The following is an 11051-nucleotide window of genomic DNA, read 5'->3' as shown; positions in this document are numbered from 1 at the left end:
GGAGGGGAAGTTCACTTACTGAATATGTGCTAAGTGGCAATATCTGCGCTCACACATTGTTGCCAATTATCTCAGAAATCCAAGTTTCTGTCCCAAAAGCCTGCAACTTTGTCTTGCTACCCATGCTGAGTACTAGATCCTGCCTCAAAGCTCTGCTCCTATTCCCACTAAGCAGTAAAGACAGAATCAACAAAAAGATTTTCTCTCTTCCCCAGCCAGGGAGCAGAGCCAATGAGAGGGGCTCATAAAAACACCAGGAGGACTTGCACTCACCATTCAATCTCCTTAGGCTCACGGCTCCTGAGGAACTCTTCCACCTCCTGCTGGCAGCGTTCATGTTATTCTTGGTGCTTTACAAGGTTGTACAGGATCCAGGAGAGGCCACTGGCTGTGGTGTCATGGCCTGAAGAGCATCCAGAAAGGCTTGGATAGCTGGGCTACTTCAGCACCAGAGGGTGGACAGCACCTTCACAGTAAGGCCCATGGGGAGGATGGGGAGGGATGGCGTGGTCCAGGGTCCACACACCAAGTCCCTGGGATGGAGAGACACATGCCCCCTCTGTAGTCCCACACTGGGACCCTCACCCTCAAACATGAAGGTGTCAGCTTCAGCTCGGATATCTTCGTCTGACAATCCCTTCCCATCTTCATCCTGGAGAGAAAGCAAGATCCGCAGAATCACACTAGCTCTGAGGGCCCCTGAGCCTAAACTGAGAAAATCTCTGAACCTCCACCATCCATCCAGAACCCCAAGCCCACCCTGAAATCCTAGACTTCCCTCTGTCACCAGAGGCCCCACCCCGTAGGTCTCCTCCTTGATCTCCTTGTCTCCTGTGTTTTCCCTGGTGAAAGGAATCAATGATCCATAAATATTTTCATGTTTCTTCATGATGAGGAATTTCTGAGGAAAAAAGTTGCTGGCAATCTGGGTTACAGGATGATTGAATGGCAACTTGCCTTGGAAGCTAGAGATTGAGCATTGCCCCAAAGCCATTTGCTCACATGCTAGGATAGTAAATACAGAGATTCTTTATGTCTCCTGGAGATAAGGAATGGGTTATAAACCTATAGAACCTATAGACTTTGCCTTCTCACCAAAGAGGACTTGTTTAAGCTCCAGAACAATCTCTCTCTCCTCTTCTCTTCTCTTCTCTTCTCTTTCTTTTCTCCTCTCCTCTCCTCTCCTCCCCTCCCCTCACCTCTCCTCTCCTCTTCTCTCCTCTCTTCTCTTCCCTTCTCTACTCTCTCCATATCTCTATCCCTACCCCTATTCCTATCCCTATTATCCATACAGAAGAATGGGCAGATATATCAGCTGTCTTGTATAAGTTCCAAATATCAATATCTGGAGGTAATTCTCCTGTGATGCAACCATGGCTGCATGGACAGGTAAAAGCAGCATGGAGCCCTCAAAAGAATTTGGGAATGTGGGAAAAGAGCTAAATTCTACTCTTGCTACTGTTACTTCTATGAGAAACAAATGCTCTGCTCTGATCCAGGGTTCTGTATGTATACAACAACAGCAACAGCAACAACAACAACAACAACAACAACAACAACACACACACACACACACACAGACTAACTTATTAACTGGAAGTGGAGTAAAATCTCAGGCCTTCAAGTTTCAGACTTAGCAATCCCCTGTAGGGGGATTCCATACACTCATCTCTAAAACTTACCCCTGACCCATCCCTCCCTCAAGCACCTCACATGGCTCCCCAGTACCCTCTGCATCCCATCCAAGCTCTTTGATCAAATCGAGGTCCATTCTAATACTTCTACTCAGATACCAGAGGAGCCCACCTTGGTCAGCAGGAGCACATCAATGAAGTCCAAGGTCTTGGCCTTAGCCTTGGCCTTGAGGAAGTCATCAATGCCCTGACTGGGGAGGGTACGCCGCCGCTCCTGGATGACAACATCTGTGAAGTTGTGCACCAGGCGGCAGGCCCTGCGGAAGCACCGCCCGTCGGGGGTGAGGTAGTACAGGAGGTCTATGTGCAGGAAGATCTGCTGGTGCCGTTTTGCCACTAGGGCACTGAGCTCCAAGATGGCAGCAAGATATTCACTGGGCTTCCTGCAGGATGAGAGCATGAAGGGAGCCAACAACATAAAACACCTGAAACCCAGAAGCCGAGAGCTACCTCCCTTCAGGATACTGAGGCTCCAAGAACAGATGGCCCACAGACACAGTGTGGGGAGGAGCCAGGACATGAGACTCTCCAGACTCTTCTCTCCTACATCCCATCTCTGTGAGCTGCCTCCATGCCCCAGGCACCCAGAGCACAGCTTAGATATCATGCTTCTCCCCTCTGTCTCTCACCCAGTATCTGTCCCTTCTCCTTCCCAAAACTGTCCACATGGCTCAGAACTTATCCTCTGCTAGCTGGTCAATGGACCAGCCTTTCCCTATTCTCCTTACATCCAATGTCAACAACATTCAGTGTCTACATGACAGTTGGTCTTCTATCGAGTCAGATGTCCAAGCTCAACTTTAACCAAGACCCTCATCTGCTCAAACACATTCCTTGGCGCCCAGGAAACTTCAGATAAAGTTCATATCCTCTATGTCTGACTTCAGAATGTCCTTAAGACATAATCCTGCCCACTCCTCCAAACTTATTTCCAAGGTGTCTCCTCACGGTTGCACACACTTTGCTCATCCTACCCTCCTGGCCTTTATCAAACAGTTCTACCTACCTGAAAGGTTAGCTCCTTTTCTTTCCCTTTCCCTGTCCTTCAATGTCCAGCTCTGACCCACCTCCTCCAGAAAGGCCCCTCTGATAGCCCTGGTCAGTCCTCCCTCCCCCATCTACTCCCTTGGATCTATGGCTCATGTACCCAGGCCCTGGGCCAAGACTCACTCCTGGCAATTGCTGTCGAAACTGAAGACGCATTTCTGCAGACTGTCCAGGGTCATGAGGCTGATGTGTTCAAACACGTACAGATGGGTGTGGCCCTCCATGACTAAGTGCTGCCACTTGGCCTGGACAGAGAAGGAGACAGGTTAGGGCTGGGAATTGCCTCCTCTTAGCCCCTACCCAATCCCAACCACCTGATGGGCTCCCCCAGACCCTGCCTCTTGGCCCCAGGCAGCCATCTCCAGGGAAGACCAGGCTTGGGTAGGAGTAAAAGTTGTTACTGTTAGGACATAAAGTCCCCATGGCTCGGAGTTAGGAGATTTGGGTTTTTGATCTTGGCTCTTCCTTCTACACTCTGTGTATCCTTGGTAAAGTTAATGAATAAAGTAAGTGCACAACAAATGTTAGCTTTTATCATTATCATTTTTATAAATTGATTAGGAAAATATCCCCTATATTGAGAGAGGTTGTCTTCCATGCGCCCTGAGCACCCCTGCCCTTTAATGCTGGGTATGCCAAAAAAAATTGCAAGACTCTTATGTTCTTTATCTGGGCCATTTCTCAGAGTGGCATTTGTAGAAAACAGCCTTGAGGAGTGAGGTTATGTTTCCCCCTGCACAAATATCAAGCTCGCCTCTAATAACTATAAAAGTCACAGAGTCCCTAAACCTATACTCCTCCCTGCTATAATACAACATACTACATGACTGGCATCTATAGAAGCCCACCTGTGTCATCCGCATGGGGTTTGGTAACTTGGAGGAAGAATGCAAACCAACAAGAAGCACATGCTCTTTGTTGTGCTGAGGGTAATAAACTGTCCTTGGTTTCTGACCCAGGAGTCTCATGTCTTCTGGTCAAATCCATGAAACAGTAACAAGCTCACTTGCAGCTCCCAAGTATGAAAAAAATCCCAACCTTCACAAAATCCTGACCTCCAATACTTCACTTCCATATGTTTATATCCAAACCCTTTGCAATGTGATTTTTCAGCAGCTTCTATTAGGAGTTGGAGCCTATTTCACCATCCTTTGATTCTGAGCTGGCCTTGGACCTGCTTTGGCCAATACCTTGGTGAAAATGATAAGGTGATCATCCCAAACCTAGACCTCAAAGGGCATTGCAGCTTCCTGTCAGTCTGTTGGAACCCTGCTCCTGCCATGTAAACAAGCCTGAGATGTCTTTTGGAGGGAGAGAATTGCATGAAAGAATGTCCAGTTGTCCCAGCTGAGGCCATCCTAGATCAACCTGGAGTCAGCCAAGCCGCAAACATGTGAGAGGACTGATTCCAGCACAGCAAATCTTCCTATCTGACCCACAGCTGGTCACAGATACATGCGTGGCCCCATCCACGTCCAGAAGAACTAGCCAACTGAGTCACAGACTTTTCAATATTAAACCCTCATTTTTTTGAAGTAATATTTTACTCCAGATGACTACTACACAATGTTCATCATAATCATAAACCGTGTCTCAAGATTCCAAGGCTTTTCGGAGGGAAACAGAAAATAACACACTCTGAGCACCTACTATGTGCCAGGGACATGGCTCCATTATGTTATCTTGATCACTCTGCCAAGCAGGGATCATATTATTCTCATTTTACAGCCGAGGAAACTGAGGCTCGGAAAGGAAGAACAATGGCCCCAAAGACACCTAGCACTGTGAGAATTCCAGACAAGAAATCTCTGAGTCCCCGTTGTCCAAGACTCCAGCTGGGACCCTGGGTTCAAGATACTCACATGCATGATGTCTGCACTCTTGGTGAAAATCTTCATATAGGGCTTCAGGATGTTGAAGTGGAAGGCGGGTGTCAGCATGTGACGGTGCCTGTTCCACTTATCACCAGCACTCAGCAGGAGCCCATCCGCTAGCCAAGGCAGCCACGGGGAGTGGGCAAGGACAGCAGCTTCCTCTGGGCCCCCGAGGTTATCCCCAATCCCGATCACTAAGTTACTCACCCAGCCACTCACCCAGCCAGGGCTTCAGAAAGTCATAGAAGACCACGTCCTTGGGTGCAATGGCAGCTGACATGAATGAGGACCATCAGGGGCCAGGAAGAAGGGGAGCGGAGGAACTTTTGGTGGGGGTGGAGGCTCCCAGCCAGGAACCTGCATTCCCCCTCCAAGCCCAGCATAGCAGGAATGGGGCCAAGAGCACAGGAAACTGGGAGGAGCGGGGAAGGGAGGGTGGAACAGACCAGGCTGCAGCACAGAATACAGTAAAGACAGAGCCCATAGACATAACTCTATATGCTGAGACACACTCCAACATGATACAACATACCCCAACATGCCTTGGCATGGCTCCTACGTGGTCTAGCATATTCTGAACACACAGGCATAGCCCAGCACTTTACAAAACATCTGTACAGAGACTTGGGACACCATATCTGCCCCAGTACTCTCAATTCTCCTGAACATCTGACAGGGCCCCATGTGTTAACATGTCCTGAAAAGGCCCCGACATGCATGGCACAACCTGACATGACACAACAGCTCTGCCATGGACCTGAAGACAATCTGACGTGACCTCAATGTGCCCCAGGCAGGCTCCAGACAGGACTCAAATACACTGTTATCACAGATGTGAACCAGGTGTGACCCAGATATACCCCAAGACCTGCATCAGACATGACTCACATAAGGTCTCAGGCATTTCTCAGAGTGACCTTGAGTTCTACACCTCAGACAAACCTCAAATGTGGCCCAGAGGTGACCAGCAGGAGAACCAGACAATCTCTAATGGCATCTCGGAGAAGAACCAGACAGACCTTGACATGCCTCAAATATCCTTGGCCACAGCTGAGCCCCAGGCATAACTGAGACCATCTCTGAGCTCAGGTGTAAACATATACCCCGTGTCACCTGTTATAACATACACCAGCTGTAACCAGAATCCAGGTAGAAATATAAAAATGACCAGACGTGGCCATGCAGCAGACATTGCACAGACATGACCGCAGGTCAGGTAGGTGGGAGTCCAGGTGACAGAGAGGCAGTGGCATCTCTGTCACAGCCCTCTCTGCACCCTGGTCACCTTCCCACCTGGAGGCAACACAGAGACCATGGCAGTGGGCAAGCTGTGGCCAGGGAGGTGTCTACCTGGAGCAAAAAGCACAGGCTTGATGCAGGTGGGGTGATGCAGGAAGATGTGGGTGACCACATGCCAGGGTCCAACCCATCAATGGTACACATCCCATAGGTGCTGGCCTGGCCCTGTGTGTACAGGAGACCTTCCTCTGAGCTCTGAATCTGGACAGGAACAAAAAGGACCCAATTCACACTCTTCCAGGCTGCCAGAGGGAAGGGCCTGCAGGACAGACATCCACACCTGAACCCATGAATCACCTCCAGCAGCTGCTTGTCTGTCCTCAGCCTCCTCCTGGGCTCCCTCCCCACACCCTCTATACATGACAACTGGGATCCCCTGTTTACCAGGATAGAAATGTTCTTTCCCTGTTTGGATCCCAAACACCACGTTCACCTGACTTCTCTTCCATCCTCATTTTCCAGACAAAGAAACTGAGGCTCTGAATGATGAAGTCACTTGCCAACAGTCTCCCGGATGGTAAATCTGAGACACGAGCCCAGGTCTGTCTGAATCCAGGGCCTGAGTTCTTAACCATCAAACTACTCTGAGCCCCAAAACAATAGCTCAGAAGGCCCTATGCCTGCCAAGACTGGGCACTCAGAATCTCAGCAACACAGGAATCAGTCCTATGATACAGGTTAAGGAATTTAAAGGGAATCCTGTAACTTTTCCTGGAAATGTAAATGAGCTCACTATTCCATGGGGCTAGAGCTTCTGGGTTTCATCTTTATCAAGATGAGAGTGAAGCCATCACAGATGAACACAGAACTAAAGAGGAAAACAGATTTCTGATGACATTGTTTGAGACCTGGATCCAGCTGTGCCTGAGGACAACCCTCCTTGGACTTAACAGTCCATTGATTCCATTTCTTTGCTTAAATCATACAGGGTGGTGTTTCCACCACTAACACCACTAACATCTGAAAGAGACTTCAGGAGCCAGAGAGCCAGGGACCTTCCCAGTGTCACCGAGTATTCTGGTGTCAAAACCAAGGTTTCTGTCAGGTGCTGCCTGTTCCCCTGCTTGCCTGGTCTGTCTGCGGACAGGAGGGACAACGGGCAAGGGAAGGGAGTCAGGGTTGGGTGGAGTCTCCTCTGGGAGATTCCTGGGGACTGGAGAAGGAGGGCACTGAACTAGAAGTGGTCGAGCTGTAGGATAGTGTAAAAGAAACTGACCCACCAGAGAGGTGAATGTCATGGAAATAGCAGTCCAGATCCTGCACCAGCTACAAGTCATTGCTCTGGGCCTGGGGATGGGTGGGACTGAGGGCCGGCCTGGCAGGGGGCCTGGGATGTTATGGATGCCCACTGCACCACTTTACCCTCTGCTTTAAAAACTGTCTGCTCATCGATCCAGACCCAGTGCCAGCAACTCCTCCTCCAGGAAGCCTTCCGGGACGCCCCAGCAGAAAACCTTGCTTCTCCTCTGGGTTGCCACAGCCCCTCTCCCTCTGGCCAATTCCTGACCACACCAGGGCAGGCATCTCTCTGTCCAGATCTGTGTCCTCAAGATTGTTGGGGGGGGGTCCTTCACCCAGGACACCAGGGTGGGGTGCAGACGGCAGTGAGAAGAGGAAGGAGGCAGTGAGATGGGGGCTGGTGAATACTTGAAGGAAAGAGGAAGATGGCTGAGAGAGAAGAGGGGAGGAAGGGCCCGGGTCCTGTAGGGGCCACATAGAAGCTTGGCAGGGAGGAGTTCACTGTACTCAGATGTGTCTCTGCACCCACCACCACAAGCTCTGCGTGGGTACCTGAGGCACTGGTTACAGACCGGATCAAGTCAGGGTGGCAGAAAATGACCAGGAGGTGATGCGCCCCAACCAGATCTTAAATCCCTGGGAGTGGTTGGCCACCATCAGAGTGAAGTCCCTCAAGCCCTGCTCCATTGGGGGGACCTGCAAGCAAGGCAAGAGCCATCAGTTCCCAGAAGGACCCTCTGTAGTGGTCAGTGTGTGGGATTCTGCACAGATGGAGGGAATCTCTGCTTCCTCCTGCTCCTTCACTCCGGGGGCAGGAGGGTCCTGGAGCCTCTTCAAGTCCCCAGAGTGTATCCCAGGGCACAGGGAGAAGACACGCTCTCTGCCCACCAGGAAGGTGACCTTGGCTTGAGAAGACACGTTTTTCTCGTCCTGGGAGTGGTCCCAGCCCCAGGGGTGGCCACAAGAGGAGATCCCCATGGAGGAGGTTTGTGGGTATCAAGGTGGCCTCAGAATTGTCCCTGGGTTTTGGTCCCACATATGTTCATATTCTGTCCCACATAGCCTCTGGTTCCTTGCATGGTAAATGGTTTCCAGACCTGGGAACTTCCAGCCCTGGCTGACCCCAGGGGACAGCTGTGGACTCTGCCCATCAATCAGGAGAGCAACTCTGGACCGGAGGAGTTGGACATACATTCCTTTGATATTGACTCAGGGAAGTGACAGCAAGTTCATCACCTCGGTCATCAAACATTTATTTTGCATGCCTACTGTATGCCAGAACTGGACTGGGCACTGTAGTGTCTGCTCCCCTGAATTGTCATCAGATTGGAAAGATGATTAATACGTAATCGGACAATTAACTGTTTAATTAATCATGAGCAGGGCCAAGTCAAAAGTCAAGGTCTGGGGTACAAGTTGGGTGGGTGGAGTGGGGGTGTGGTCTAAGAAGATTTCAGAAAGAAGTGAGGGCCAACTATATCCAGACCAGGTGAGGGGCCCACTGGGACATCTTGGGGGGAGGGAGGGGAGTAAGATAAGAGGAGGGGGTCCCAGGAAGGGGAGGGGGTGGGGACCTGTGCCCTTGTAGGTTGGGGTGGGGAGGTGATAGCCATTTCCTGTGGGGAAGCTGTAGCCCAGAATGAAAAAACACAAGGAAGTGAGCCACATGCAGAGCAGACCCTGGACAGTGTCCTTGAGGAGGCCTCAAGGCCAGCATGGAGACTGAAAGGCCAGGGGACAAGCCTCTTTGCAGTCCAGCATAATGTGGGGTGCACTAATGTGTGGAAGAAAGGCAGGAAATGGACCCCAAAGCAGGCTAGGCATAGAAGGACAGGATGTGGGGAAGGTCTCGATGGCAGAGCGGAGGAATGAAGGAGTGAGGAAAAAGGGGGCTTCTCATCCTCCCTGGCTTCTCTGCTGTCCTAGATCACAGCCCAAACCCTGAGCCCCATTCCTGACCCTGCAGGAAGTCCATCCACCCTGATGCTCCAGACCCATCCTGCTGACCACACTCACCAGGCCCAGGTGACCCAAGAACCAGTTGCGTTTTGGGGGCTGCGGGAAACATTGGAGGCGGCGAGAGTTGTTGTAGAAGGTGTAGGTCCAGGCCAGGACGCGGGCCAGGAGCCAGGAGACCCCTACCAGAAGCAGGAGCAGCCACGGGGAGGCTACCACCAGCCCGAGTCCCAGCCAGGACAGGCTCAGCTGCAGCATCCTGTAGGGCAGACGCGGTGGAGAGTGAGCTCCTGAGGATGAAGGAACGGGGGGCGATGATGGTGAGCTGTGAGGCAGAGACAGATAGAGGGACAGGAACAAGGGAGTGAGGGGCAGGGATGGTGAGTGCTGGGGATGGTGCAAGAAGGGCTCAGAGAAGGCAGACAAGGTCTGGGAGAGGGGAGGGAGACCCAGGGAAATCAAGGGGAAGAGAGAGAGAGACAGACATAGGAGTTAGTAACCAACTAGTATCCACTCATCTCCCAGGCCAGCTCATTCCCTTGAGCAGTGGCCTTCAGCGCCCTGGGCCAGGACCTCCAGCCCTTAGGCCCCCAGCCTGGCACCTTCTTTCAGGAGCGCCTTGTCCCACACAACTTCCTCTCCCCTCCTCCTGGGAAGGCTTTGTCTGGCCCCTGACCTAGAGGAAGCTTCCAGGGGCCGGGCTAAGCCAGCCAATCCCTGCAGCCTGCTTACCTCCTCCCCACCTGGCAGCTGCCCAAATAGAGGGTGGAGGGAAGGGCTTACCTGTCCTAGATCACAGCCCAAACCCTGAGCCCCATTCCTGACCCTGCAGGAAGTCCATCCACCCTGATGCTCCAGACCCATCCTGCTGACCACACTCACCAGGCCCAGGTGACCCAAGAACCAGTTGCGTTTTGGGGGCTGCGGGAAACATTGGACGCGGCGAGAGTTGCTGTAGGAGGTGTAGGTCCAGGCCAGGACGTGGGCCAGGAGCCAGGAGGCCCCTAACAGGAGCAGGAGCAGCCACGGGGAGGCTACCACCGGCCCGGGTCCCAGCCAGGACAGGCTCAGCTGCAGCATCCTGTAGGGCAGACGCGGTGGAGGGTGAGCCCCTGAGGATGAAGGAACGGGGGGCGATGATGGTGAGCTGTGAGGCAGAGATAGATAGAGGGACAGGAACAAGGGAGTGAGGGGCAGGGATGGTGAGTGCTGGGGATGGTGCAAGAGGGCTCAGAGAAGGCAGACAAGGTCTGGGAGAGGGGAGGGAGACCCAGGGAAATCAAGGGGAAGACACTGTGTGTGTGTGTGTGTGTGTGTGTGTGTGTGTGTGTGTGTGTGTGTGTGTGTTTACTTACCACTGGTACCCATTCATTTCCCAGGCCAGTTCATTCCCTGGAACCACTGCCTTGTGCAGTGGCCTCCCCCACCCGAGGCTATGACCCCCAGCCCCTTGACCCCCAGCTTGGCACCTTCTGTCAGGAGCCGCTTATCCCATACAAATTCCTCTGCCCTCCTCCTGGGAGGCCTTTTTCCCTGGCTCGACCTCTGAACTAGGGGAGGCTGGGCTTAGCCGAGTCAACCAATTCCCACAGCCTCTTTACCTCCTCCCCACCTGGCAGCTGTCCAAATAGACGGTGAGAGGAAGGGAGCTAGACTGTTACTGAGAGAGGACTGTAAACCAGCTCAGGGTCACAGTGTGAAAATTGGATCCTCAGTGCTCAGCACCTCCCATGTTAACAAGTTAGGGGGTGGGCAAAGGTGACTCCGGACCCCAAGTTCACAGCCAGCCCTGCCCTTCCAAGGCCAGGGTACAGCAGGTAAAAGCATGAACATTCAGGTGCCAGGTGAGCAAGGCAAACATCTCCGGTGCTCATTTCCACATGTGGGCCAGGAGGACGTCATACACCATTTCTTGGCATAGAATCAAGAAAAGCTCAGAACC

The 11051-nt window shown here is 52.1% G+C and overlaps 1 pseudogene; it reads right to left on the bottom strand.

Moving 5' to 3' along the window:
- Window positions 1-269: 269 nt before the first annotated feature.
- On the bottom strand, window positions 270-10189 carry LOC102984916 (cytochrome P450 4F2-like; annotated as a pseudogene).
- Window positions 10190-11051: the final 862 nt, after the last annotated feature.

Source organism: Physeter macrocephalus, chromosome 2, assembly GCF_002837175.3.
Source record: "Physeter macrocephalus isolate SW-GA chromosome 2, ASM283717v5, whole genome shotgun sequence".
Classification (NCBI taxonomy): Eukaryota; Metazoa; Chordata; class Mammalia; order Artiodactyla; family Physeteridae; genus Physeter; species Physeter macrocephalus.
Note: the sequence above shows the minus strand (reverse complement) of the source record. Positions and strands in the feature narration are given on the sequence as shown.